Source organism: Podarcis liolepis, assembly GCF_965112155.1.
Source record: "Podarcis liolepis genome assembly, chromosome: 2".
Lineage (NCBI taxonomy): Eukaryota > Metazoa > Chordata > Lepidosauria > Squamata > Lacertidae > Podarcis > Podarcis liolepis.
Genome location: NC_139555.1, coordinates 71,654,236 through 71,681,860, shown reverse-complemented (window position 1 = coordinate 71,681,860; position 27,625 = coordinate 71,654,236). Strand labels below are relative to the sequence as shown.

The following is a 27,625-nucleotide window of genomic DNA, read 5'->3' as shown; positions in this document are numbered from 1 at the left end:
TCTTCTGCAACTGGGCTCAATTTGAGGCTGAGTCTTGCCAGGCCTCAGCCCCACAACCTCTTTTAAATGCTAGGGAAGTATAATAAAGAGAGTCTCTAAGCATATTCAGAGTGCTTTTCTTTGGGAAAGGAGAAATCAAGGTGCTCAGATTCGTCGGCTCCTAGACTGAGATGAACCAGAGTTCAATCCTGTTTGTAAATTAAGCATCATGCTTCTAAGTGCAAGAGGTACACCCAAATAGGAGGAGCATATTTTGAAATTATGACACTTGCATAGGAAGAGGGATGGACAACTTGGTGCCCTCAAGATGCCGATGGACTCTAACTCTCATCAGCCCCCGTCAAAGGTCACTGATAATAGCAGTTGTAGTCCAACAACTTCTGAAGGGCACCATGTTGAAAGTCCCTGCTGTAGAACTAAACACAATGTTACTTCAGTATACAAAAACACTGTTTCAGATAACTGTTCCACCTCTTTAAGATGAGGGGTTTTTTTAGCCTCCTCTACTAAACTACACACATGCAAATGTTACATCACAAACAGCTGTCCAGGACCCATATTGTGACAATTACTGTCCATGCAGGTGAAGCTGTGAACAGACTGGTATTCTCATAGATGCTGTCAAAATCCTTGGAGTCTAAGGTCTTGTCTGCACCAACACTCTTGTCATTTTCATTTCAGTCCACTGTTTCAGTTCAAGTCGTCCTGAAATAATCTTTGTGTTTCCTTGATACACACTTCCCCCTCCAAGATTTACAAGAGTCAAAAGTGATTTTTTTGTTGAATTTGCTCCAGTGGCCATATGGACATATGGACCCCAACAAGTATTACTCAATTTACCGAATAAAGGTAAAAGTGGGTTAAGCAAAATTACATTTGAAATATTCTGTGCTTATTTGGCTCACACACTTTAAATTATGGTAATGTTCTGATCAGACTCACAGTTCAATCGGATAGCAAGGGAAACAGAGGACTATATCTTTTTTTCTTAAGACTGTGGAGTCTTAAGAAACAAAAAGTTTCAGGAAATTGGATTTGAAACACAGGAGCAGATACAAGAGTTGCAGGAGCAACCTTCTTTATAAGACTTCTGCCAAGCCAGCCTAATCTTTTAATTAGCTCAGCCACTGATTTTAATCAGAAAGGAATGAGAATTTTAGCACAGCACACAAATATTTGATTTTGGGAGATGTGCAGGGATGGACAGCTTGATCTCCACACTTGTTGCAGTAGATATGCAATGTGAACTGGTGGTATTTTTTGTTATTATCAGAATTATTCATATTTCTTCTTCTATTTCTTTTTCCCGTTCCTTTTTTGTGTGTTAAATTTTCAAAAATAATAATAAAAGGAAAGTGTCCCAAGGGGAAACGTTTAAGCACTCCTCCATCTTCTCCAAACTAGGCCTTGTTCTGTATGACCTTTAAAGCCCTAAACGGCCTCAGTCCAGTATATCTGAAGGAGCGTCTCCACCACCATCCTTCTCCCCGGACACTGAGGTCCAGCTTCAAGGGGCTTCTGGTGGTTCCCTCACTGCGAGAAGCCAAGTTACAGGGAACCAGGCAGAGGGTCTTCTCGGTAGTGGCGCCCTCCCTGTGGAACGCCCTCCCACCAGATGTCAAAGAGAACAACAACTACCAGACTTTTAGAAGACATCTGAAGGCAGCCCTGTTTAGGGAAGCTTTTAATGTTTGATGTATCATTGTATTTTAATATTCTTTTGGAAGCCGCCCAGAGTGGCTGGGGAAGCCCAGCCAGATGGTCGGGGTATAAATAATAAAATATAATAATAATAATAATAATAATAATAATAATAATAATAATGCAACTTCTTCTTTTTAATCATTTGGAGGTGCATCTCTTGAGTGTTTCATCTCATTTGGCCCTGAGGCCATAATCCAGAAGGCATGAGCACACATGTTTCTCTTTGAAAAATGAATATACCAGCACTGCCATACATCATGTCACATTATAAAGTGCTTTTTAAACTTCTGGTGTTTTGCAACGTGTATATATTGCAGCTACCGGTTTGCCATTTGCAAAAGCAAAAAAGAAAACCCACCCACATTGGATGTGCTGAGCTATTCATAGGATTCCCTATGGGCTGTGGCCTGAGGGTTTCCTCCTTGTTTATCTTTCCATCTCTTTTCTCCTCTTTCTAAACGAATACCATTCTTTTAGAGCTGTTTCCTACATTTCAATTTTTGTTCGGAAGAATGCTTCCCCATAGGAGACAAAGGTAATGTAAGAAGGATTTATGGCTGCATCTACTCATGAATCAGACACAGGTCTGCTGAGACTTCTGCGGGTTATTTACAGAGCTTTCCTGTGATTGAAGACCATAAGAAGGGCTGAAGCTTCCATTTTTCAATGAAAGGGAAGCTGAACACCATTTGAGTTATTTTCTGTTCCGCAGGTCAGACAGCAGGCAACGAAGTGTTAACACCCCTTCAAACCCAGAAAGAAATTATTTCAGCCTGCCAGGAAAGAAGTTGAGGATCATCTCAGTTTAGGGATTAACTTTAGAAGCAAAAAGGGGAAAAAGAATTTGATACATCTCTTAAAAGAACAAGAACAGTAACTGAAGAGAAACCACAGCAATACACCCAAGCAAAAAGCTTATGGAGACCACGTACAACAGAGAAAATGCTGATAGTACAGATGTTATTATGGTATGTATATTCGTGTTTTTATATTGCAAACTGCCCTGTGATCATTGGATGAAGGGTGGTATAGAAATTGAATTCATCACCACCACCACTACCACCAGATTTCTTCAACCAGAACTTACACCCTACCCTACCAATGCTAGGCTAAGAAAATTTCACAATAACTTCCTCTACCAACATTCTCGGTAAGCCAAAAGACTGCATGTCCCAGTCTTTTGCAATGTAATGAGCCACTACTAATAATTGAAAAGAGAAAACAGCAGGGAATTCACATTCTCGCAGCATGAACCCTGATATTTTACTGAATGAATACACTTATTAAATTGATTGGTTAATGGAGCATGTGTGCAGTGTTAGCATATTAAGAACAGGAAGCTGGACAGATATTTCCCTAGTGGTTTGGACCCCAACAGTATATAAATATGCAAAGTATCAGTTTGCTTATCACATACGGAAGCCAACTACGGGTCTATAAATTTACTTCCAACACACAGTAGAGGAGAATGTTTTATCAAAATGGTTGTATTTCACTAGAATTCTTCTGAAGTGCTTTCTGCTGTCATGGCAAATGTAAGAATTTACCAGATAGTAACAGTATTCCCCATGTACATCTTTGCTGATATTACACATAATAAGTAATAAGGCTCCAAAATTCTCCTATCCAGCAAAGATATACAAAAAAACAACAACCCAATTTACTGTTGCACAGCTGTGAGATTTTAATAGTGCTGTAATATATAGCAAACATAAATTTGTGTGGTTTCATCTGTTCAAGATACTCACACATTCCAATCCATGTCAGTAATGAAAAATGCTTCAGATCTCAAGCTATGCCTTTCAGTGGCCCTTGGCATGACTAATGTACTTGCTAAGCTGCTCCACACTGTTCTATGTTGTACTAATGACAAGTTTGTATAAGGCCAGATATACACCCAGCTTACACATTGCCAATTATGCTGGAGTTTACCGTTTTTAAAAGTGTGAGTAATGGGGGGAACCACTTGAGACAACTGTGGAAATATGGAGTGGACAAGGGATCAAAGAGCTACAGGGCAGGGTGCAAGAGCTGAAACACTTCTTTGTGACTCTATCTCAAATAGGAGGATGAACCCACAATGAGACTCAATTTGAAAAAATAAAGGAAGAAAAAGCTAAAATGCTTTTATAAAAGTTGAAAAGGAAAGAAGGGATGATGGCGAACATTTATCTGAGTAATTGGTAGCATGAAAGGGGATTTCCCCAAACCTATTTAGTGAGGCACTAAATAAAAATCCAGAAGTGAAGAACAAACTGGACAAGACACAGCTGTGAAGAAATCTGTGAGAATTGTTGATAGTAAAACTTGTGTGAAAACTGGTTACTGCAGACATATTGTTAGCTTTGACACAGTAAACTTTCAGCATCAGAGCAGGGAAGCCTAATAAACTAGTTGTCAGAGATATATAAGGGGGTCAGTTCACAAGTAACTCTAAACCAAACAATGGATTGGCATGAACATGTGAGCTTCCAGAGAGGAGACTGCAGCTACTTTACTTTTCCTCCAGTCCTGCTGTGGTGAGTTAAGTCATTGTTTGGCTTAGCATGTCATCTGAACCTGTGCTGGTTGCTTTGTCTGTCTCCCGATAAACACGTTTTGAATGTTTTTTGGGAAGCCAAACATCCAATGGGCTTCCACGGCTTCCGATTGGCTGCAGGAGCTTCCTGCAGCCAATCAGAAGCTGTGCTTTGGAAGTCAAACATTTCGGAAGTCAAACAGACTTCCAGAACGGATTCTGTTTGACTTCCAAGGTACAACTGTACTCTGATCCTAAACCTCTGCTGCCTTGCAGGATATCTTGGGGAGGAGAAAAGGCTAAGGAAAAAAACCCTACACAATTCTGCAGTGGAGTTCCTATGATGGTTGGATGGCACCTTGTACACCTCCTTCTGGGAACTCCTGCAGCCAGGCTGGTGCCACATCAGCAAGGCTGAGAGGAGGGTCCTTTCATCTGGGCAGCCCAGGACCTCCATACACACTGCCCAGGCTTGTGTCCCCGGGAGGTCACTTAGGTGCTGCTAACACAGTGATCTGACTTCACCCCCAACGGCGCAGTATATTGTGTCTCGAGACAGACGGATACCACCAACAGCATATTAACATTGATAAATGAAAATATTCTATTCTATCTGTTGGACAAAACCTATGCACTATTGTATAGAATTTGGATTAATATTTCAAAATGTTCTGATTTAAGAAATAGTCACATAATGTCTACTAAATGGATTAAAAACTGGCTAACTAACAGATCTCAGAACTTCATCTGGATGCCAAGGGGAGAGAGTCTGGATCTCAGCCACATCAGCTTGAACATTAATCCTCTTCTCCTTTGACACTGATACCATGGCAAAAGCCTGCCTTCTAATCTGGCCTAAATGTTTTCCTTAGGAATAAGGAAAAGCCATGGAATAGGCTGCTTCTAAATTTGTCATAGCTACTTTGGCATCCATATCCCACCAATGGATGTATTTAAATTGCCTATGATGTAGCCTTTGAGATTAAACACTATCCCTATAATGCAATAAAAAAAGTTTACTTGTTCAGTTAACCTAGCTTCAAGAACACGAGGGAAAATCCACCACAAGTGGTGGTGTGTGCAGGGAAGGGACTGAATGAAGCACATGGCTGGTGCAACTGAGAACATGGAAGGGGAACATGCTTGCTGGCAGAGATAGTGGGCTGTTGGGGATACACAGTGTTGGTATGTACATCTTGAAGAGTGCTAATGTCAGCCAATAACATAATTTGCCACTCTGGATACATATACAAGTCATAATCATGTTAACTTGCATCTTTTCTTAGGGAACAATCATCTTTACTTAGGGAACTGCTATGTTCCCATTAAGTCATCACCAAAACACGTATAACCAATGTGCAATGACATATTTTGTTATGTGATGCAAGTTTCATGTTTGTCCTTCTTGTTTGCACATTTAATCTAACCTCAAGAAGCAGGAAACATCATAGTAAAACATTCTGAGTTGGTATTTTGGAAAAGCTATGCATTTATGATTGAATGAACAGTAGTTCCCATTTCAGTTCCCATTACATATTAAATAATCCATGTTTCAAACACATTCATTTAAAAGTGGAGGGAAAGGCTGCCCTGAATGTCTGCAGACACAGTATGCTTCTTATCACTTCACTGCACCATCAAACCACCCTTCTGACTGGATGCAAAACATCCATAAAGTTCTCAGTCACCTACACTAGGTCACAGACTTCTTTCAGGCACGGTGAGAACAGTTACTTTGTTCTCTACCGGCATGAAATTATCATGGTGCTTTCTACCCTTTGCTTATCACAGTGGGGAACCGCTATACCAAATCGTTGCTTTTCAAACAACATGCAGCATACTCTTGTAGATCTCCGGGTTTAAGGAGTTAACTTGTCCTAGTTTTGGTTAATGGCGCATTTCTTCGGAAGTGTTTATTTCGTTCGGGAAAAGAAACCACAGGAAGTACTTGTTGAAAGTATGCCAGCAGATGGCACCTGAGAGCAAGCAGCCAGAAATGCAGGAAAGAGTCATGCCAGAATGCTATAGCATAGACAATTCATATATTATGCTGGACCCAGCTTTCTTCATGGCAGAGTCATCATGATATGCAAATAATCACAATCCATCAATTAGAGAGTCTGGGAAAAGCTCCATATGAACAAATAAGATATACACAGGGCATGCTGTTGTCAAGTAAATATCCAGAGAGTTCAATTCTAGTGTACCCATCAATATCCTATGTTTACTATGTGTATAACTTAGGGGTACAGCCATGCTAAATGGCAAAAACTGTCAGTAACTACTACAGATGAGGAAATATGTCTATTTCTGTTTCTCTCAGTTTTTCATTTTTCCAACATTAAATTCTGTTCTCCACATTTCCACTGGAGGAATTCAAGGTAGTGCTACGAGGATCGCTTGTATGGGCTTCTGCTAGTGGTACTGGTTAGCTGAATCCAGCCCAACAAAATATTTTTATCCTCATGAAAATTAACCAGCATTTTAGCGCTAAGTTCTCCTAATTACATTTTTGAAAAGCATACTTTTCCTAATATTTATATTTCCCCTAATACCATGCATGTTTCAGTAGTATATTCATTTTTATGCACATTTGGCCTTAGTATATGCCTTTTTGTATACGTTGCTTGGCTGAAGGACTGCACTGGAAAATGCAGAGTATTGCAAATTTTGAAGGATGGCTATGTCAGCTTGCATATTATTTTAGAAAATGTGAATTAGGTAGGTTGGCCTTTAAATGCAAAGTGAATCAAATTTCTCCCCCATCTAGTAACAACGTCCATAGTGAATTACAACATTCTAAAATACAATATGAAGGACAGTTTGAAACAAAATTGCAGTCACAAGAGTAATGTGGATCCTCAGGTGTCAATGGCCTGGGTAAAGAGGGGCATCGTGGCAAGGGAATTCCACAACTTGAGTTGTATTCCATTCAGTTCACAGGAAAGGTTGTTCTGTTTTCTCACCGGATGGAATGCCTGACAAGGGAAGCAAACCGTTCTTTGGTTCTCCCTGTGCCATTTTGAATTTGAGAGCAGTGAATTCCTTTGCGAGCATCCATGATCAAACGTCAGATCAGACTGGGTTCCTACCCCCACCAATCAGTTCAGCACTAGCCTCTGGTGCCAGTGTATTCTCTTTCCTTTGCCTCAGGGACCACTATAATGGACCCCACTGCCAAAGAAAGTGTGGTCGCCTGTCATGCCACATGTGAGCAGGAGAAAGGATTATCTCTTTTGCCTAGAACACAGGAAAAGGACAATTCCAATCCCTGCTGTCCAGCGTCAAGCTGAGGCCACAGAAACACAGAAGGCACATAACAGTACAGGCAGCCCCCCAATTACGAACGTTCAATATGTGTGTGATCGTATATATGCACATCACGGTGTGTTGGCATCCGGGGGTCAAAAGGCCAGCTGGCTAGCCCCCCAGCTGGATCGTCTCCTTCCAGCCGTGTCACTGTGAAGATCCATCGACCTCTGGCTCCGACATAAATCAGTGACCCAAGCCTCCCAGATTTGGGCACACTATACCTAGCAGTGTAACTGCACAACGGAAGAGACTGAGGCTTGTGAATACTACTATTAACTATGGATTTATTAAACATAACTCAAGACAGAGAAACATGTCGTCTCTCCTTGCCGTCTCTTCGGAGAGAGAGTCAAAAGCAAAAGCAATACAGTGGTACCTTGGGTTAAGTACTTAATTCATTCCAGAGGTCCGTTCATAACCTGAAACTGTCCTTAACCTGAAGCACCACTTTAGCTAATGGGGCCTCCTGCCGCCGCCACGCTGCCGGAGCATGATTTCTGTTCTCATTCTGAAGCAAAGTTCTTAACCCGAAGTACTATTTCTCAGTTAGCAGAGTCTGTAACCTGAAGAGTATGTAACCCGAGGTACCACTGTACAGCGGAAGTTCCGCTTACGCCAGCAAACTGTGCTTGAATGTAAACAGACATGTGACATGTAACAATCCCATGTCTGCAACTAAAGGTGGAATGGATATCCCAACACAGTGAACCCAGAAGTGATCTAGAAACGTCACAAAACCATCACTGAATTGTCACTAAAAGGGTGGGACGGGGGTGGGGGTGGGGCGAAGTGGGGAGGAGTGAGGTGTTCAGGCTTTTTCAATTACTTCCAATTATATGTGATTTCAACAATGTACCTACAAATGTAAACAGGCGTCTGCCTTATTTGTTTGGGATATAAGTGCATGTTTCTGTGCGGAAGGGAGACCATTAAACTACTATATGGCTTCCTATTTGAGGCTGGGATAGGGCCACCTTCCCACCTTGCGTCACCAGCATGAACTCTATAGAACTTTTTTGCCTGCACAGACTCTTGGAGCTGCAGTACCTTCAGATGGCCCTATTTATTGTCTCAGATCACATCATGAAGCACCAAAAAAAAGAAAATCTAGTAATTACTCTAATGACACATCCTCACGTTGGTAAATAGCAGCAGCTGCTCCTTTAAAATTATTTCTGTTCCAAAACCACTGGAAAATTGTTTAAGTTGCAAAGTATTATCTGGAGCTTATGAAACAGGTTCTTAATTAGGTGAAACTGTTTGCTTTGTTGTAGACTCATTTCCAGAAGCACCTAAAAGAGCTTTTAATGCTAGCGGCACATTTAGACTGCAAAAATCTCTCTTCGTCGCATCAGCCTACATGCTCTCACTCACCTCCCACTCCAAAAGAAGCTATTTGAATCTTAAAGAACCCATTTAATGCACACTCTTCTTTGCCAGGGAATAGAGAGGTTTCACCATGAAAATGTCAGACTCAAACTTTACCATAGTAAGTTTCCTTTACCTTCCTGTTTGGAGGCCTGCTTTAGGCAGAGTATACTACACATTAACTAACAGAGCACAGCTGGAGCTCAGACTTTTTTGTGTTCTTATTATTGCTTTTATTGTTATTTATTAATCACCTTCCACATACATCCCAAGGTGATGTTTAAAACATAATAAAAACAGCTTAAAAACTGTAACAATAATAAGTGATAAATTTGATTACAAAATCCTAAACATTCTTGGTATGAAGCAAATAAGAGAGTGAAAGTTCATGGAAAGAGGTGAGCAACAGAAACTGGAATCATCTTTCAATGTTCAGCCTCTTTTTCAAGTCTAGTATTAAGCCACTTTCCATGTTCAGAGTGCAGGAAACCATATCACAATCGTAATGTGGAAAGCATTTATGCTATTTGATGGCCAAGGAGAGATCATCTTAGACCAGGCATGGTCAAATTTGGCCCTCCAGCTGTTTTGGGACTACAGCTCCCATCATCCCTAGCTAACAGGACCAGTGGTCAGGGATGATGGGAATTGTAGTCCCAAAACAGCTGGAGGGCCAAGTTTGGCCATGCCTGTCTTAGAGTCTTGGTACCTTCACGACTGATTTTCCAACAGGCACTAGCATAGAAATCTTTCCCTTTACTGCATGTAATGCACTAAAAGAAAATTTGATGAAAATGATGTATAGATGGTATATTACACCAGTGAAGTTAGCAAAAATGTATAAAGTCAGCAATAAATGTTGGAAATGTAAGGAAAAAGAGGGAACATTTTATCACTTGTGGTGGGAATGTAAAAAGGTGAAATGCTTCTGGGAGATAATATATAATGAGTTGAAAAATATGTTGAAATATACATTCATAAAGAAACCAGAAGCATTTCTCTTGGGTATTGTTGGAAACGATATAAATAGAAAGGAATGTAAGCTTTTTCTATATGCAGTAACAGCAGCAAGAATACTATTGGCCCAAAAATGGAAGCAAGAAGAATTACCAGTGATGGAAGAATGGAGGATGAAATTAATGGACTATGCGGAACTTGACAAACTAACGGGAAGGATCCGAAATTGGCGGGACCAGAAGTTTACCAAGGACTGGAGTAAATTTACGGATTATTTGAAAAGTATTTGTGACGGACAACATTTGTAGGTTTACAAGAAGTTCTGTGAGGAACAATATTATAAATATTGCAAAAATGGAGAAGGAGACGTGATATGTTAAGAATGTAAAGGCAATATTAAGTTAGGAAATGTGTAAGAAGTGATTAAGACGGAGGATTATCAGAGGTGCTGATGGAAGTCTAATAAGAATGTATTTGTGATAAATTGTGGGGTATGTTTTATAATTTTGTATGTTAAAAACCAATAAAAATATTTTTTTTAAAAAAATAAATCTTTCCCACATAACTGTTTTCATCAAGTGAGTAATTTAGCAGTCCAAGGAATAGAAACTTGAGGTAAGGATAGGCAAATTGTTTTCTTTCTCCCATTTCATTTCCTGAACAACCCAGTTTTGGAAAAGAAGACCCTCCAAATGCACTCTCCCATCCTTTTCCTTACTTAGTTGGAAGAGAAGGAAGGATGGGGAGGATATAACAGCAGCAAGCAACAAGAAGGATCCCCCTTTTTCATCCTGATGTGCTCTGCAGTGTGTCAGAACCAAAAAAAAAGCACCTGTGCCTTCTCAAAAGCTACTGGCACTGTGGCAGCCTGTGGGAAGCTTCCAATTCCCAATTGTCACTGGGTTTTTTCCAGTTCTGATGTGTTGCAGAACATGTCAGGGCAATGAAGAGTAAGATGAAAGGGGGCGAGCTCCCTTTGCCATGCTCTCTTCTGATGCCACCACCACTGTCTCGACTTCTCACCTGCAGCTAGCTAGCAGGATGTCTGAAGAAGGTGAATTTAGGTTTGATATGGAGTCAAGAGAGCAAAGGTGAAAGCCCTTTTCTGACTTGGATACTGATGCAAGCTAGAATAGGACGGGCCCCACAAATTATTTATTACTTTGTTTAGTAGAAGCATTGTATACCACCTCTTCAATTATTTTCCCCAGGTAGTTTACCAAAACAATACAAATAATGTGATGTGAATTCCATTATAATCAATCCCTCTAAGAATCCCATTAGTTTATGGCACATAAAGAAACACTTTCTCTCCATGATGCTGGCAAGAATGTGGCAATGTGGGGACATTATGTCATTTGTGATGGAGCTGTCCCTGGATTAGCACATTCTAGTCAGAGATTTTTGCTGGAATTATAAACCAACCGGTGGCTCCTGATCCTTGCTTATTTTTGCAGAACTGCTGTGTCATGCAGATCTAGTAGTATTTATCCTGGCTGTGTTTTACCTGAACATTGTTCACTGATTGCTCTCAGCCCTCCTTTACAAAGAAGGGTTGGCTAGTTAAAGTGTGACAGCTTGCATTACCAGAAAAAAGGGTGCTCAGAACAGAGTTCTATGGGGACTAGCATAGATTTACCATTTTGTTAACATCTCGTCTCTTTTTGTAACATATATGGTGGGAACCCACCAGAGTGTCTGGAAAGATAGTCTCCTGCATTAATTTCATGATAGCCCTTAGTTGAGAGTAAAATATGCTTGTTACACCCTGAATTCTCGCTCTAAGATATTTGAATTGCTTGAATATGATATACATGTGTACAATGTTAGTTTGGTTAATTGTTTATTTGTACATTTTTTATGAAAGCTACAAAACTATTTTATTTTTATTTCTAAAATCCCAGAAGTTTGTTTCTCTAGTTGAAACCAACCCACACAGAGCACTTGAGAGATTACTTGCATCTTGTAATTATACATTAGCATAAAAGGTTTGTGCAGTGTCACTAAATTCCATGAAGTATCAAACATGCACCCAAAGGAAAAAAATTCCAGTAATTCACTGACACAAGCAGCAGGTGCTTCCCTGAACCATGAATTCCATCCAGCTTTGTGTGGCATAAGCATACCAAATGACTGAATGCTAATAACTTTTTTTTTTTAAAGGGTTCTTTGTCACTTCATTTTTGCAATAGCTTTTGGGAAGCATCTTCCATGACTAAGATCTGTGAGTACAAAATGCCTTAACTATAATACATGTGAGTCCAGAGATAAGTTCCAGAAGTGATTTTGCAATCACTTTCATCCAAGATAGATGCAGCATAAATTGAAGTCCAGTCCTCTGAATGTGAACCACGGCTCTCAAAAGCAACATGAAAAGCAATCCAAACCCTATCTTCAAGCTTACCACCAGGTCACCTTAAAATAAATATCTGGCATAATGGAACGGAATGGAAATAAAACAACACTTGTAGAACTGATCTCTGCAGTAGATTGTCAAGGACAGACTTTGATTCTTTTGCTTGTGCAAAGGTGAGATGAAAGCAAGCAAGTTGTATCTGTATTATTTTATCCAAAGGCTTGCTGAATACATGCTGCTCTTTAATGTCATGGAAATGAGCTATACTGATCATCCATATTTTTAATCATACCTTCAATGGTTATATCAGTTGCAAAGATAGCCCCTAACCACCATATTATTTATTTATTTATGGGTTATGGGTACCTGGATGACGTGTTAAAATGAATGGTGCTTCCCTTAATAAGTTACTTATTTGAGGTGTTTAAGATTTAACTTCGCACCTTTTCCAACAGCTTTTTCACCTTTTAAGTGTTTATTGCAAGTGTTAACTAGAATCAGTTATCATGTTAAAAATAAACTGCATGTGGAACCCTGTATATGTCAATTTAGCCCAGTAAGAAGCTTTCAAAAGAACTCTTCTCCTTCAAAAAGTAACTTTATTTACCAATGCATCTTATCCCTGTTGTCTAAAGATAAGTTCAGTCCTCATTTTTCATGGGCATTGACTGAATTCATTTAAAGTTCAACACAGAGTTGAACAAAGATTTCTCAGGCAGCTTGACTTTCCCACTCCATTAATGTTACCACTTAAGAATGAGGGCAGTCATCTCAATAAACTTGAAGGGACTGAAGTCCATTTTTCCACAGAGTTTAAGGGTTAAGCTTTATATTTAGGAAAAACAAGAAATGTATTCATGCTAAGGGCCATCCATTCATAACAATTTTAAGTGTGCATCTAATTTTTTTAAGTATACAGCTAAAAAAGGTAGTATGATTGACACATATTTACTTTTAGAAATATAGGTATCATAATACGTATAACTCAGGGATAATATTTCATGGCTAGCTTTTTATTCCATCTTTGTGTTTAAATTAATATAATTTTATATGACTATAGTGCTGGCCTTTGGAATATTTGAATGTGACTGTAGTTTAATGGAATTGGTTTCAAAAATGTAAGTAGCCCTGAGAGGGCGTGACCTAAAAGGTCTATAAATACTTAATAAATAAAATAAAATAAATAGGACTTCCTTTAGCAATGACAGAAACAGACGTAGTTTCAAACAGATACCCTTTTTGAAAAGAAAAGAGGGAAAAAAATACTGTATTAAAGAAAAAAACCTGGGAGCCATTTTGAAACCAAGAGAGATCCTTCGTTGAATCCATATTTTGATTATTTTCTCATCATATCCATATTAACAATGTTATTTATTTATAATTTATAATGTTATTTATTAAATTTTCTTTCTTTCACCATAATGAAAAAAACAAAGATAATATTTTATGAGCGGCATGTTGTTAGGGAGATGAAATAATTCAGCCTAATACATAAATTATAGTGATACAATACTATTCATGGAATCTCGTCATTCTCATCATTCTCACAACACAGATGTGAGGATTGCCTAATTGACATATTAATGAAGGAATGCATACGTGGTGGAACAGCTGCAGTGGTCACCTAGAACATTATCAAACAAATGTCCAAGGAAAGAATTCAGGGCTCAGGAATACAGTTTATTGTCACAGAGCTGTAAAATGCTGCAGCTTGAATGGATTACCGCAGGGAAGGCCAACTGGTAGCCGACAGGTAGAACCAGGCCTGCTAGATTATTCTACATGCCCCCATAAGTCCGCTGGTCTTTTCCTGCAGACCCCTGGACAGTGTAGTGCCAAGCAAAAATAAGTAAAGAGCTGTAAGACCCACTTGGCTCAGAGAAGAAAGAAAGCAGAAAACCAATTATTTACATTCAAACTGAATTTCATTATTGCCAGCACTGGTTTCTAGCTTAGAGAATGATAAAACTGACCACTGCAACACCTGTGTTTCTTTCCGAGATGAATGGTGGTAAACAAAAGCCCATCAGCACTGAAAGCAGAAATTTTAAAGTGCAGTAGGAAAGCCACTGGTTAAGTTGCCTCCAAGCTGCTTGCTGCTACATCACAAGGCTTGTTGGCCTGAGAAAAGATGCCTACAGTAGCATAAAACTCACTTTATTTTGTTGGCACCTGCATTTCTATTTAAGCATCCTTTGTTCTTTTGATTAATATTTGCTATACAAAACTTTTACAGGCAGCTTTTGAAGAGACTTATTCCATTCCAGTGCACAAACTCAAGATACAAATTGGTTACGTAACATGGCTCTGAGCAGTCAGTCACATTTATTATTCAGAAGACTAACTAAAAGTCTCAGTGCTTTCTTTCAAATATGCAGTTCTAACTTGTCAATCGTGGACTTACAGCCCTGTACTGCAATGTCAATCTGCATCTTCACCACAACAGTGCCTTTGCAAATACTAAGGAGCCCATTCATATCATTTCATTTCATGCAGTGCTTCCCATGCAGGAATGTTTAATAAAAAAACCAAACAAAGAGAGTTTGTCAACAAGGCTGGGGAAATTTAAAAAACTCAAAAAGATGTGAGAAAGCGAAAGAGGGAATGGTTCTCAAAGTGCTCCAAAAAGTTTATTGTAGTAATAAATGTCCAATATGTTTCAGAATGGGTTTTTTTTTCCTGTCTTCAGGAGCAATTCTTTTTGTAGGAACACGGCACACACCCAAACACAATGAATGCTTCCTCCTTGGCAATATACAGATGTAAACAGTCCTAGGAATTACCGAAGTTTTTCTATCAAAGTTTCCATCTCTGGACTTGTTGGTCTCTTCTTTCCTTCTGACACATCTGCAAAATCGATTATCAAGGAATTCCCCACACAGAAAATGTTGCTGGTTTGGCTACAGAGTACAGTCTACCTTTGGATGTTGCATCAGTATGTAGACCTTTTTGCGTACGATTTCTGACAGGCCAAAACATGAGGAATATGTTATTGGTATTTCCTGTAGAAGCAGCCCTTCCACTAGCACACCCTACCCATTCATCTAGGCTTACGGCTTTCCCCAGGAATTTATTTTTATTTAATATTTACAGGCTGCTTTTCAGAGTAAAACTCTCTCAAAATGGCTTAAATGATAAAAAAAATTAAATCAGAGGAAGGAGTTAAGCATATGCAGTTTTGACACTATATGTGTCATTAGCTCATCAATATATTTCCTCAGAAAAGCCACATGTTTCAATGTCCAATGCTTCTGATGACTGTAAGGAACTGAATAGGAAGTAGCCTGTGAAAAGACTCCATATTCAGCAAGGATTCCTTGCTGTGCCTAAGCAAATAACAACTTAGGAATCACAATAGAGAAATCACAGTGGAGTAGCTTTAGTCTAACACAAGTTAGTGACTTAGTGATAATGGGATGAAAGTAAACAGTATGCTATTCATCAAGTGTTCAGATGAGATACTTTCACCAGGCTCTCCTGATCTTAAGCACTATTAAATGTAACAGTCACAGACTGAAATCTTAAGACTAGGAAATCCATTATCACCATTACACCACTTTCCTACATTTAAAGGCTGCCTCTCTTGCAAGTGGGCGGTCAGAAGCAGTGGTGAGGCAGGGGGAGACACTCCCCACCTTCCCCGCTTCACAGGGGTAGTGCAGGAGCTGAGATTTTGAGAAGGCTTTAATCTCCGCTCTTGAGCTGATGAGGAGAGAGTAAATCCTGCTGTCTTGGCTGTGCGATCCTGTTGCCTGCCCCAAACAAGGCACACAGCCAATGCAGGGCTAAAATCTAGCCTCCCAACTATACGCTGACATCACTGGTGATGTCAGCGGATGGACAGGAGGGCGTGACATGGAGGAAATGGCCTCACATGCCAAAATGGGAGGCCATGATTGGCCCATAAACACATCTGCCTTGTCTGTATTAAGCTTCCAATCCATTACGTATTGAAAGCTTGAATAGCTTCCTTGGATTTAGATGGAACTGAGAGATTGGGTGCCATGAACATATTGTTTATCTTAAGCTATTTTTACCCTACTCTTCAGCTGAAAAAAATGCTCACAGGCTTGCATAAAAGATCAATAATGATCTCTCCCTTGCTCATAAGCTTACAGTCTAACAGACACATCGCCAAATAAATGGAAAAAGGATGGGGACACCAAGCATCAAACCCCTAAAGCAGGCATGGCCAAACTTGGCCCTCCAGCTGTTTTGAGACTACAATTCCCATCATCTCTGACCACTGGTCTTGTTAGCTAGGGATGATGGGAGTTGTAGTCCCAAAACAGCTGGAGGGCCAAGTTTGGCCATGCCTGCCCTAAAGGATCTCACCCAGCAGTTTCATGTAGAAGTTAAATAACATGGAGGACAAAATCCATGCACACATTTTTCTATTTTCTTCCTTTTCTTGTCACAGAACTTAGTTGCCTACTGATCTAGATCATCAGTGAGAAGCTTCCAAAGGTTTCTACTATATTGTTGTTTTAAAACTTATTTTTGTCCTCAAAAATTCTTACTCACTGACTACTGGCTTTAAGGGGAGCTAGAGAAAGTGGTCTCTTTCAGCATTAAATATTAAGAGACCTGCTTTATCTAGCTGAAGGTTATGAACACTAAGTAAGCGATCAAGTTTCTTCTTCAACTATAAGACATCACATGATTAACTTTACTTACTGCTCCAAGCCATGCTATAGAGGCTGCTTTCAGGGAAGCTAGTAATGGAATATCTGAGAGGGAGTACTTTGAGATTGTATAAAATGAACTGCGCTGGGGCTCATATTTGCCCAGAAGTCATGATCTCTGCCCTGGAAGCCCTTATCCCATCTCTGACAAGTTGTAGATTCTTGTTTGTAGCTTCCCACTAATGAGGAACAGGCACTGCAGATGCTAAAGCCATCATACTCTCTTCATTATTATTACTTTACACATTCAAGGCTGAGCCCTGACATTTATAATAAGTTCTGGGGCTCAACACCAACTCAAATCAAACCCAGATAGAATCAAGAGAGAATGACTCTGTTTAGATGGTAATCAAAAATGTGGTTTAAATTATAACAAACCAACTGTGGTGAATTTAGGTCTCACACACCCCGCCCATACTGCTTCATACATGAGAGATGGAGAGGGAACGCTTCTGCTCTCACTTTTAACTAAACTACAGCTTCCCAATCTGAATCTGGGGAACCATAGTTTATTCTGTGGCTAGCTGTTTAAAACAAACCAGGACCAAACAGGTGTAAAAATGAAATTGAGCATGAAAATGAAAGTGGGTGCCATTAAAAGTGAACTTGCAAGACTATTTATGGGCCCAGGAGAAGCAAGCCTTTGGCTGTCAAGGTAGAACCAGGGTAGTGGTAATAATGACAGGACTAGCAACTTGGGATCTAATAGGCCACAACTTTATTGATTCTAGATGTCAGTGGGCTTTGGCTCAGGCATTAAGGTTTGTATTCTGAATCAAACAGGTGCTGGTTGCCCTATGACACACATCAAATCCAAGCGATCCCTACAGGATGCCATTTGCAGGTGCTCTATGGGCCACTATCTCCTGTCTTGGCATTTGGACATAAGCAGCCCCACTTGGTGGACCATAAAGAAGGCTGATCGCCAAAGAATTGATGCTTTTGAATTATGGTGCTGGAGGAGGCTTTTGAGAGTCCCATGGACTGCAAGATCAAACCTCTACATTCTTAAGGAAATCAGCCCTGAGTGCTCACTGGAAGAACAGATCCTGAAGCTGAGGCTCCAATACTTTGGCCACCTCATGAGAAGAGAAGATTTCCTGGAAAAGACCCTGATGTTGGGAAAGATGGAGGGCACAAGGAGAAGGGGACGACAGAGGATGAGATGGTTGGATAGTGTTCTCGAAGCTACCAGCATGAGTTTGACCAAACTGTGGGAGGCAGTGGAAGACAGGAGTGCCTGGCGTGCTCTGGTCCATGGGGTCACGAAGAGTCGGGAACGACTAGACGACTAAACAACAACGGCCCCACTTGGACCCCTTTAATTGGGTACCCTAATCCCTAGGAGTGGGGAGGGGATTAGAGCTCCGGCCACCCCCTCCGCTTAGTCTAGGAATCCAACCCAATGCATTAACTGCCCACAAGTTGTGACAGTTGCTATGAGAAATGAAATCTCTCCCCCGCCCCCAACAAGCCCAATTTGTCTGCAGGCAAATTCCTCCCTGGTTCTGAATATGGTGCCCAAATAAATCCACCACAAGCTCTAAGCATGCCCTGCTTGCTCACCTTCAATCAGGGCCAACGATAAGTTAAGGGCAGGGGGAGGTAGGAAGTCCATCAACAAATGCGCTGCTGAGAGCAGGCACAGCCATCTTTTAAAAGTTATGTAGTGGTGGACCTGAGCGAAGTCAGTCACCTTGCTTGCAACTGACTTGTGGGTGAGTTCTAGCTGCTCCTGTGGCTGATGGAGGACCTGATGGATCGCCCTTCCAGCTGTGGCCATTCCACAACTGCTACATACCACCAATGACAGTACGCAGACTTTCTGCTTGTTTTCAATATTGCAAGATTCTGCAGTTGCCTTATGTATTACATTTATACCCTGCCTTTCCTCCAGAGATCTCAAGGTTATATACATACAGAGAAAGGGCAAACATTTCAGTTTACTATGTAGACAAGTGCTATCATTTTACTATCCTGGCAAGATCTATCTGCAGGTAGATCCTAATGCCTTTTTTTCACTGATTCTATTTAAAGACACTTTTCCATTCCAGTAGATTTTAACAAAAACCAGGGAAGTAGAGAAGCAGACTCTCCTCTTGCCCTTCTTCCTGCACATATTGTCAGACCATTACAGTTTTCAGATTTCAGCTGTCTACCTATATTATTGCACCTGTCACCTCATGTACTCTGCGTTCCTACTCCATCTACTAAACTCTTCTATTTACTGTTTCATTTTGTTCTCTCAGCTTTAGAGATGTCATAAAGATGCTATTTCCTAACATTGTATGTAGATACCTTGCTGACCCTGGAAGTTTCTCATTCTGTTGTTAAGCAAATGGGTTCCCTCGGCTGAGTGCAAAAACATCCCTTGTGCCAAAGACGATGAATGTAGCTGTTGCTGCACATTCATTCAATATATCACAACTATTGTTCCATTTAGTACATACAACTATGACTGTTCTCCAGTTTTCAGCATACCTCAAGTCTGTAAGAAACCAATACACTAGAGAAATTCAGTGCTCAGCAGAGAGGGCAGCTGAACTTTGAGAGCAGTTAGAATTTCTTGCTGCTATTCATTTGTGGTTCTATAGATTTAGGCTGAGGATGCCTCCTTAACCACTGTTAAAGAGGTGGTTTAAGTTTGCACATAACACTAATCTCTGGTTAATAACACCTAAGGTTTATGAACCAACTGTAAACCTTCGTTAACAAGCAACCCTAACTATAGTTTAAAAATGGCTGCTGGACTGCATTTACACATAATGCCAAGCCATGGTCTAATGCAGTGTTTCCCAAACGTTTTTGGGCAACGGCACACCTGTTTACTGAAAAAAAATCTCGCGGCACACCACCATTAAAGCCCCGCCCCGTGACGTCAGCGCGCAGCGTCACGCCGGGAGGGACGCACAAAAGTGAAAGTTTTTTCCCTCGGCAGCTCCTCTCAGCTGCGCTCAATCCGCCTCGGAGCGCAGGAGCGATGCCTCTCTCTGGCTCTCCCTCCGCGCAGGCTGAGGGAGGGAGGGAGGGGCGCGTGTGACCCGTCTCTGCTGGGAGACCAAACCCAGCGAGGCAGAGTCGCGCGGAGGCGCCCAGGCAGCGCTGCCGGCTGCGAGGAGGAGCGCCAGGCAGCAGCAGGAGGCGCGGCCTCTCCTCGCCGCCGCCGCCCCGCCTCTCGCCGCCCGACTCGCCCGCCTCCCTCCAGGCATCTCGCGGCACACCAGCCGATGTCTCACGGCACACTCGTGTGCCGTGGAACACCGGTTGGGAAACACTGGTCTAATGGACCATAGTTTGATAAAACATGGTTTATTGCTGTGTGAGAACCAGACCAATAAATTGCTCAAGGCCATTCAGAAAATCTGAAAGACAACCAGGGACTTCCTAAATCCAGACCCAACACTCTACCCCTCTCAAATATTAAACAAATTTAACTAAAATAGGACTAGAATCCTAATTGAAGCTTGAAAATCCGCCCCCCCCCCCCATTCTGGGTTTAGATTTGGCATTTGAAAAGTCATTCTATAATACCACAACACAATAAATTATTTAAGATAGGACAACAACAGAGAAGAAACATAAATTTTATTTCAGCCAAAATTAAATTTAATAAAGACATCTGTTGGATGCAAGAATGAAAAAACAAGATCCTTAGAACCATCTTGTCTTAGACCGTGCCAATTCTCCTAAGCAGTCTCTCTTGCCAACAAACAGAAACTCTGTATTTTCCATTATGAAGCAGAGCCAGCTGACTCTTAATCCAGATCTCTACTCCCACTTGGCAAAAGCTGAGGAGCAGAAAAGCAAGGAGCTAATATAGTGAGGCAAAATGAATTGATCCAGCCAGTTATACCAGAATTATGGCTGTTCCCCATCTACAAAAAATTGTCATTCCTGGTGAACAATGGAGAAATTACCATTTGCACTGCAGTGTTAATATGCCAGAGATGCCTCCCCATATATCATCAGAGAACACTAAAACTCTATGCAAGCTGTTGAATAAGGCACACAACTGCCAGTTAAACTATTAGGGCATGCTTAGAAACAGTGAAGTAAATTGTCACACATGAACAAAGATTATCTACTATCCCTGCTGCTGCCACTAAGCATAGTTTGGAACCCATACAGTTGGCAAATGATGCACAGAAAAGTGGCAGAATCCCTGACCAAAGGATGTACAAAATCTACGTTTGAAAGAGATGAGTTGGAGTGAGAATTCAAGATTGCTTAATAGTGATGACAGGGTAGGATGAGGGGAATTGGTTGGTAGTGGAAGGTTAGGAGTGATTCAAGTGAGCCACTATTGAAGAAGTGGTTCTTGGGAAATGATTTAAGGTCAAGGGAAGTAGGCTTGATGAAAGAGATGTTGTTCCAGCAGGCACAGGAAACACATCACAGAAAGTAAGGTCAGAGTAGAAGGAAGATATAAAAGCAAGTGTGATGGAATATGAAAGATCCTGAGAGAGGTAGCAAGAAGCAGTATTATGAGATAAGAAAGAGATGGTACAAAGAGGCAGTGGATGGGAGTGGGAAGCTTTTAAAGTATGGCCTATAGAAACTTGTCCTTCATGAGGAGCGACGGAGAGTCAATGCAAGGTTTAAGGAAATTGGTGGTGTAATGGTTACCATTAGGTGATAAAGTGGGTGGACAAAGAGAGGGAGAAAAGTGAATTCAAGATGTAGGAGATGGCAAAGATGCAGAGGTTGTTGTGGTACTCCAGTTGTGCTACACCCTTCCCAAGATATATGGTTGGCACCAACTTTAGAAGTCTTAATTTTCTTAGAATTTCACAGGATATTAGTTGCTTAGTGTGAAGTCACTTTGTGGTTTCGAGACTGTCAGGTGTATTTACAGGATGTACATTATCAGCTTTCACTGTTATTTTGTTACTGAAATTTATTTGTGGCTCTTTTGAACTGAGTTTTATTGTACCCCAGTCTGAGATAATCGATGGTGAAGGAAGGAAGGAAGGAAGGGGAAAGGGTATAGGACGTGGAATATAAAATTTTCTAGACCCAGAGATGGGGGCAAGGTGAGGGAAGAGGGAGAGAGGACATAGGATAAGGGCAGGGTATGTGGAGATGGATGTAAACTTATACTGGATCTTGCTAAGCATCTTGCAGAAGTGTAAGATATTGGACTGTGTGGGAGAAAGAAGTGAAAGCTTGAAATACTTACAAATGAAACAGCAGGGCTACTGTGCAAAGAAGGGACAAGGGGTAGATTAGTTTAACAAGGAGGAGAGAGTAAATTGACAGTGCATAAGGTCAACATGGTCTTTCCTAAGAGGCGTCCAGCAAAGTGGTAAAAGAAACAGAAAACAGATGAAGCTTTGGACGTTAGCATGAAACACAGAATTATAATCAGAATGAGGTCAGTTTTCTTGACATTGGCAAGAAAAATCCATAAGAGGCCAGGCTAAGTTAACTAGCCTCTTGAAAAGTCTTCTTTATTTTAACAGCTTTCCTGTAAGTTAAAGGAAACAGAATAATCAACATTCTCTTACACATCTTAACCACCAAATCTTTCATACATGTAACTGAGAAGATCTGAGTCTCCCGTCACCCACCTTAAAGGAAGTAACTTCAATACAAGTTCTGCAGAAAACATCAGGGCACTTGAAGATCATAACAACAGGCACCCCCCAAATAATAATAAGCAACTTACCTTCTTATATTGAGGCAAAGCCCCTTGCTTTTGTCTCTCCCTGTCAGGATAGTACCTTCTTTATTGAGAAAAACACTATTATGACTGCCTTAAAAACTCTTCCTTTTGGAAGTAATGGATGCTGCTTAAAAGATAGTTCATAACCTATGTGTCCTGGGGATGGGTCAGATATTATGGGATGTAAAGGATTCATGTTCAACTCAGAGTGTTTTCTTTGAGAGTCCCTTAGGCATTTCACTGCAAGAAAATGACTACATTCTTTCAGTTCTTGAGCCTTACCTTACCACAGTGCTAACAATGCACATTTTGTCAAGAATGTCCTGATATGCCCCAAGGCACTTTTTTCCAAATACATTTCTTATTTCTAATGTGATTGGACATGTACTCCCAGCCTTAGGTGACTTGAGATACAGCATTTTACATTAACAGTGGCTACTTTAGATATAAACAGAGTACTACAGCATACCTAAGATATTTATTAATGAATCTCTATTATTCAAAATGATTGGGATCTTTAAGTGTTTTATTGTGTCATGGCTTACTATCAACTGATCACTATCACAAGCAATTTATTTATTTAGTTAAAAGCATTTATAAACCGCTTAGTATTTTAAAACCTCTAAGTGGTATACACCATGAAAACAACATTATCACTGAAACCAAAGTACAGCAAAAAGGCAGTAAAATGATAGTACTAAAGCATATTAAAAACAGGAATTCAAACAAGTGAAAATTAGGTTCTAATCTATGGGTCAGGGAAAACCTGGGCAAAAAAGTCTGTCTCTACAAGACATTTGATGCAACTCACATTTGCTGCTTCTTGTATGGCAGACAGAAGAGTATTTCATAGTATAGAGGCAATAGTGGAAAATGCCCATTTTGGGGTTGCTGCCCTATGATATTCTATACGGTATAGTACCATGAGTAGAATTTCCACAAGTCTATACAGGGGCAGGCTGTCTTTCTCATAAATTTGCCACGAGTTGTTCATGGCTTTATATATTAACAACAAGACTGTGAGCATGGCCCATAGCAGATCGGCAGTCAGTGCAGTTTCCTCAGAACAGATGTAACATGTGCACATGCAGGTGTTGCACTCAACAACCTGGCCACAGCATTCTGCATCAGCTACAGCTTTCAGACTAATCCCAAGGGAAGCCCCAAAAAGAGGGCACTACAGTAGTCCAATCTGATTAAGAGGGTGGGCTAGGCATATGATGCAGCCGCTCACAGATGTTCCTATCTCTCACCTAGAAAGCAACCCAATCAACAAGTCAAACTACCAGGGGGCAGCATCCTTGCCTGCAGTGGTGTCCAAACTTTTTTCAAAGAGGGCCAGATTTGATGAAGTGAAGGGCCATGGGGGCCAACCAAAGAGCCAACCAAGGTTGTTGACCTTTTTTTAGGATTTTACCCTAGGAAATAAACTCTGCCACAGGGGGCAGATTAAACCAACCGGCGGGCTGGATCAGGCCCCTGAAACGGACTTTGGGCATGCCTGCCCTAGTGGTTCCCACAGCAACAACACTAAAGGGAGTCTTCCCTTTTTGGTTTGGCCGTTGCCAGGCCCGCTGCCCAAGGCAATGCTCCTTTTAAACCCCAGTGGGGCAGCTAGTAAAGTCAGACATGGGAATCTGCCATCAGGAACTCGCTGGCTCCTCTAGGAAGACAAATTGTCTTGCAGAGCCAAACTGCCCTGGTACCAAGGGTACCACAGGTAGAAACAAGCAGGCAGCTGCTGCTAAGTGCACTATTCACTTTCTACCTGGGTGAGGCAAGGGGGTGGGGGGGAGGGTGGGGGGCGCTAAAACAATGCTCCTCAGATGGATCAAGAGAGCTTTACCAGGAACCAATAGAACACTTATCAATGCAGGGAATTGGACATACCAGGGAATCTGGGAACCCATAATGACAAATGAAACGCCTTCCTCTGCTGCACTGTCCCACTTTCTCCATCACGTTCTGATCTGCTTCAGGCAATCACAGTAACTGTCTTGGTTCTGCAGTTCCTGCTGCACATGATGCCTCTGCAGCATTTCTAAATGGATTTTACAAGCACTTTGTAGAGACAACCGACTCCATTCAAAAGACCCCTGAGAAGCAAACAGCCTCTACAGCACTACATCAGCCTGCTCCTTCATAGGTCCAAACCATCAAATACTGATCGTGCCATTTGGTGATTATATTATTTTGAGTAATTATAGCATCTGACCACCAAATATTTCAGGTTTCTGTATCTGCTCTAGTACATACTGTTGATACTATGCTGCTTCCAAAGATTAAGAAATACAGAACATACAGAAATACAGAACAAATAAAGCAATATATATTCACTGCACTAACCAAATAATTCAACACACACACAGAAAACATCCCAGTGATTACTAGTCACAGGTTTGTTTTCATTTCCTAGTTGAAAAAAATTCAATTTAATTATTGGTTGGATGTTTGAACTGAAATTAAAACATTAATACACACTTCAACTACAATGTAATTTTGTTAAGAGATTACAGTGATGATTAATGTCACGGACTAACAACTCTGATGAGTTATGTCAAATACTAAGCTCATCTTCAAGAAAGGGCTAGGCCTATACATATTACAGCCTCAGATAACCCTGCAACTGAAGACTCTTGATGGGCGCATGCATGCTGTGAAATCATAGTCGGAGCCAAAGAACCATAGTATCAGTCTTGCCAGAATTTACCTTCTGCTTGATTATGTGAATTAACTAATCAGTATTCCAATATAAGAACAAGATGCAGCTTAAGATGAACAAGTTGAATTCAAGTTCAGCAACAGAATTGTGGAAAATTACAAGAAACCTAGAATAATGTAGGCTAATTTTAGTTTTTGTGATGTGATGGTAATTAAAACATAAGCGAAATATAATAAATATTTGCCAGTTTTTACTATGCTGCCACACCTCAAATCTATGTTCACCCAGGACAAGATTAATCACCTGCTTAACTCTCAAATATCTCCCCTCCCATAATTTCAATTTCTGGGGGAAATATTAATGTCATGTCAGTAGGGAGGAGTTAGTGGCAGAACCCATGTTTGCTTCCAAAAGGTGCTGCTTCAGTCCTTGCTATCTCCAGGTAGGGTTGGGGAAGTTTCCTATCTGAAACCCCAGAGAACCACTGCCAGATGTGTAGACCAGGGTGGCTATCCTTTTCTTGGTTCAAGGGCCACTTTCATCCTTCGCAAAACTTCTGGGGGCTACATGCCAGCAGTGGGTTTGGCCACTCTACACTCTCACATATACTCAGGCACAAATGCCCCTTATTGGGAAGGGTGGGCTATTGCATCTAGTCTACTCATGAAAGGATCATCATGATGACTGGGGAGGGGTGGTTTGCAACCCCATCAGAGTGCTGGGCTCTGTCTACCCCAGTGCTGTGCCCACAATTTTTCCTTCCTTTTTGTTTCCATCATTAAAATCAGTGATATCATGGCAGACCAGAAAAAATTGCTTCGGGGCTGAATTAGGCCTTCATACCAGTTAGCCATCCCTACTGAGCTAGAAGAAGCAGTGGTCTAATTCCACATAAGGCTGCTTCCTTGTACTAGGAAGGGGACCTCCTATTTTGATAATGCAGAACTCCACAGGAAAGAACAGTGATTATCTTAGATGCTTTCACTTATAAATTCAGTGGTCTGGGCATGAATGTTAATTACAGTTATTCAATACATGGAGCACCTTGATGAGGAACAAAGAACCCCCCCCACTACCCAAATGTTGAATAATGTGCTCAGCTGTTTAAAAATAGTAATTTATGCATACTCATAAACAGCAGAATACAGAGCACACATATTTAGGTATTCTAATTCAGTTCCCTCAGGGCTCCAGGGAAATAGAGATAACATTTCCATTTTAATAAAATTGCATCATAATTTTGTTTACCTTTCTGCAAATTGCTACAGTGGACATTTAGCCATTACAGCTATCTACCAAATTTTATGAAATCTGTCTTCTAATGAAGGAGAGGGGGACTTTTCCTGATTTTCAACTAATAATCTTGCCGAACTCAATAAATTTAATATTAACTCATCATGACTCTAACTTGAAAAGGCTAAATATCTTATAATAGAGGTCAGGAACAGGCAATCATCAGGCTGAATTAAAAAATTGAAGGATTCTGTCTATCCCTCTGTTTGCCACTATTCCTCTGGTATTGGTTAGCAGGGTCTAAACAATAAAAAATAACAACCAGTGGGTCACAAGAGATATTATGTCTTGTTATAAATGATCTTAATAACTTTCCTCCAATACTCTTTAGGGTATAATTGACAAGGTAAGTAAGACATGTCTTTTAGAAACTTGCATCAGGTAGGGGATGGGGTATATTTTTCCCTGTGCACTTGAAGGACAACAACCTATTCAAATATTGCTGTTGTCGTGTACATGTAGAGAAATTAGACAATTTTACCATTACTCTGAAATCGTCTTCCCATTTACCATTATGGGTTTGTTTTCATTCTGCAAAATTTGATTATATTTAGACAATCTTCCTTTTATTTGCATTTCTGAAAATGTAGCTAATGCCAGTTCTTCATTTCTTCTAATATTCCAAATACATTAGTATAAGGTAAAACAATATACCTAACTTCTATCAGAAAAATATAGCTTTCTTATGCTATAGAATTTGATAGTATTAAATGGGCTTTGCAGCTGGTTTCTTCCAAATCTTTCTACAACTCTCTCTCAATTGTGACTCAGCAGCTTCATTTGGCACTGTGTTCCATTAATGAATTGTGACAAAGTATTTCTTCTGTTTCACGGGACGCGGGTGGTGCTGTGGGTAAAACCTCAGCGCCTAGGACTTGCCGACCGCATGGTCGGCGGTTCGAATCCCCGCGGTGGGGTGCGCTCCCGTCGTTCAGTCCCAGCGTCTGCCAACTTAGCAGTTCGAAAGCACCCCCGGGTGCAAGTAGACAAATAGGGACCGCTTACTAGCGGGAAGGTAAACGGCGTTCCGTGTGCTGCGCTGGCTCGCCAGATGCAGCTTGTCACGCTGGCCACGTGACCCGGAAGTGTCTGCGGACAACGCTGG

The 27,625-nt window shown here is 40.8% G+C and overlaps 1 protein-coding gene and 1 long non-coding RNA gene across 6 annotated transcripts in view; one reads left to right on the top strand and one right to left on the bottom strand.

Annotated features, from left to right (window-relative positions):
* The window catches only part of BSN (bassoon presynaptic cytomatrix protein), a 205,141-nt gene that overhangs the window by 102,412 nt on the left and 75,104 nt on the right, over positions 1-27,625 (bottom strand). The gene's annotated exons all lie outside the window — the stretch shown is intronic.
* Positions 665-27,625, top strand: part of LOC310700030 — a 42,215-nt gene continuing 15,254 nt past the window's right edge. For both annotated transcript variants that reach the window (XR_014522373.1, XR_014522374.1), the window contains exons 1-2: positions 665-824; positions 2,417-2,672. This is a non-coding gene — a long non-coding RNA (uncharacterized lncRNA). The remainder of the gene's footprint in view (positions 825-2,416; positions 2,673-27,625) is intronic.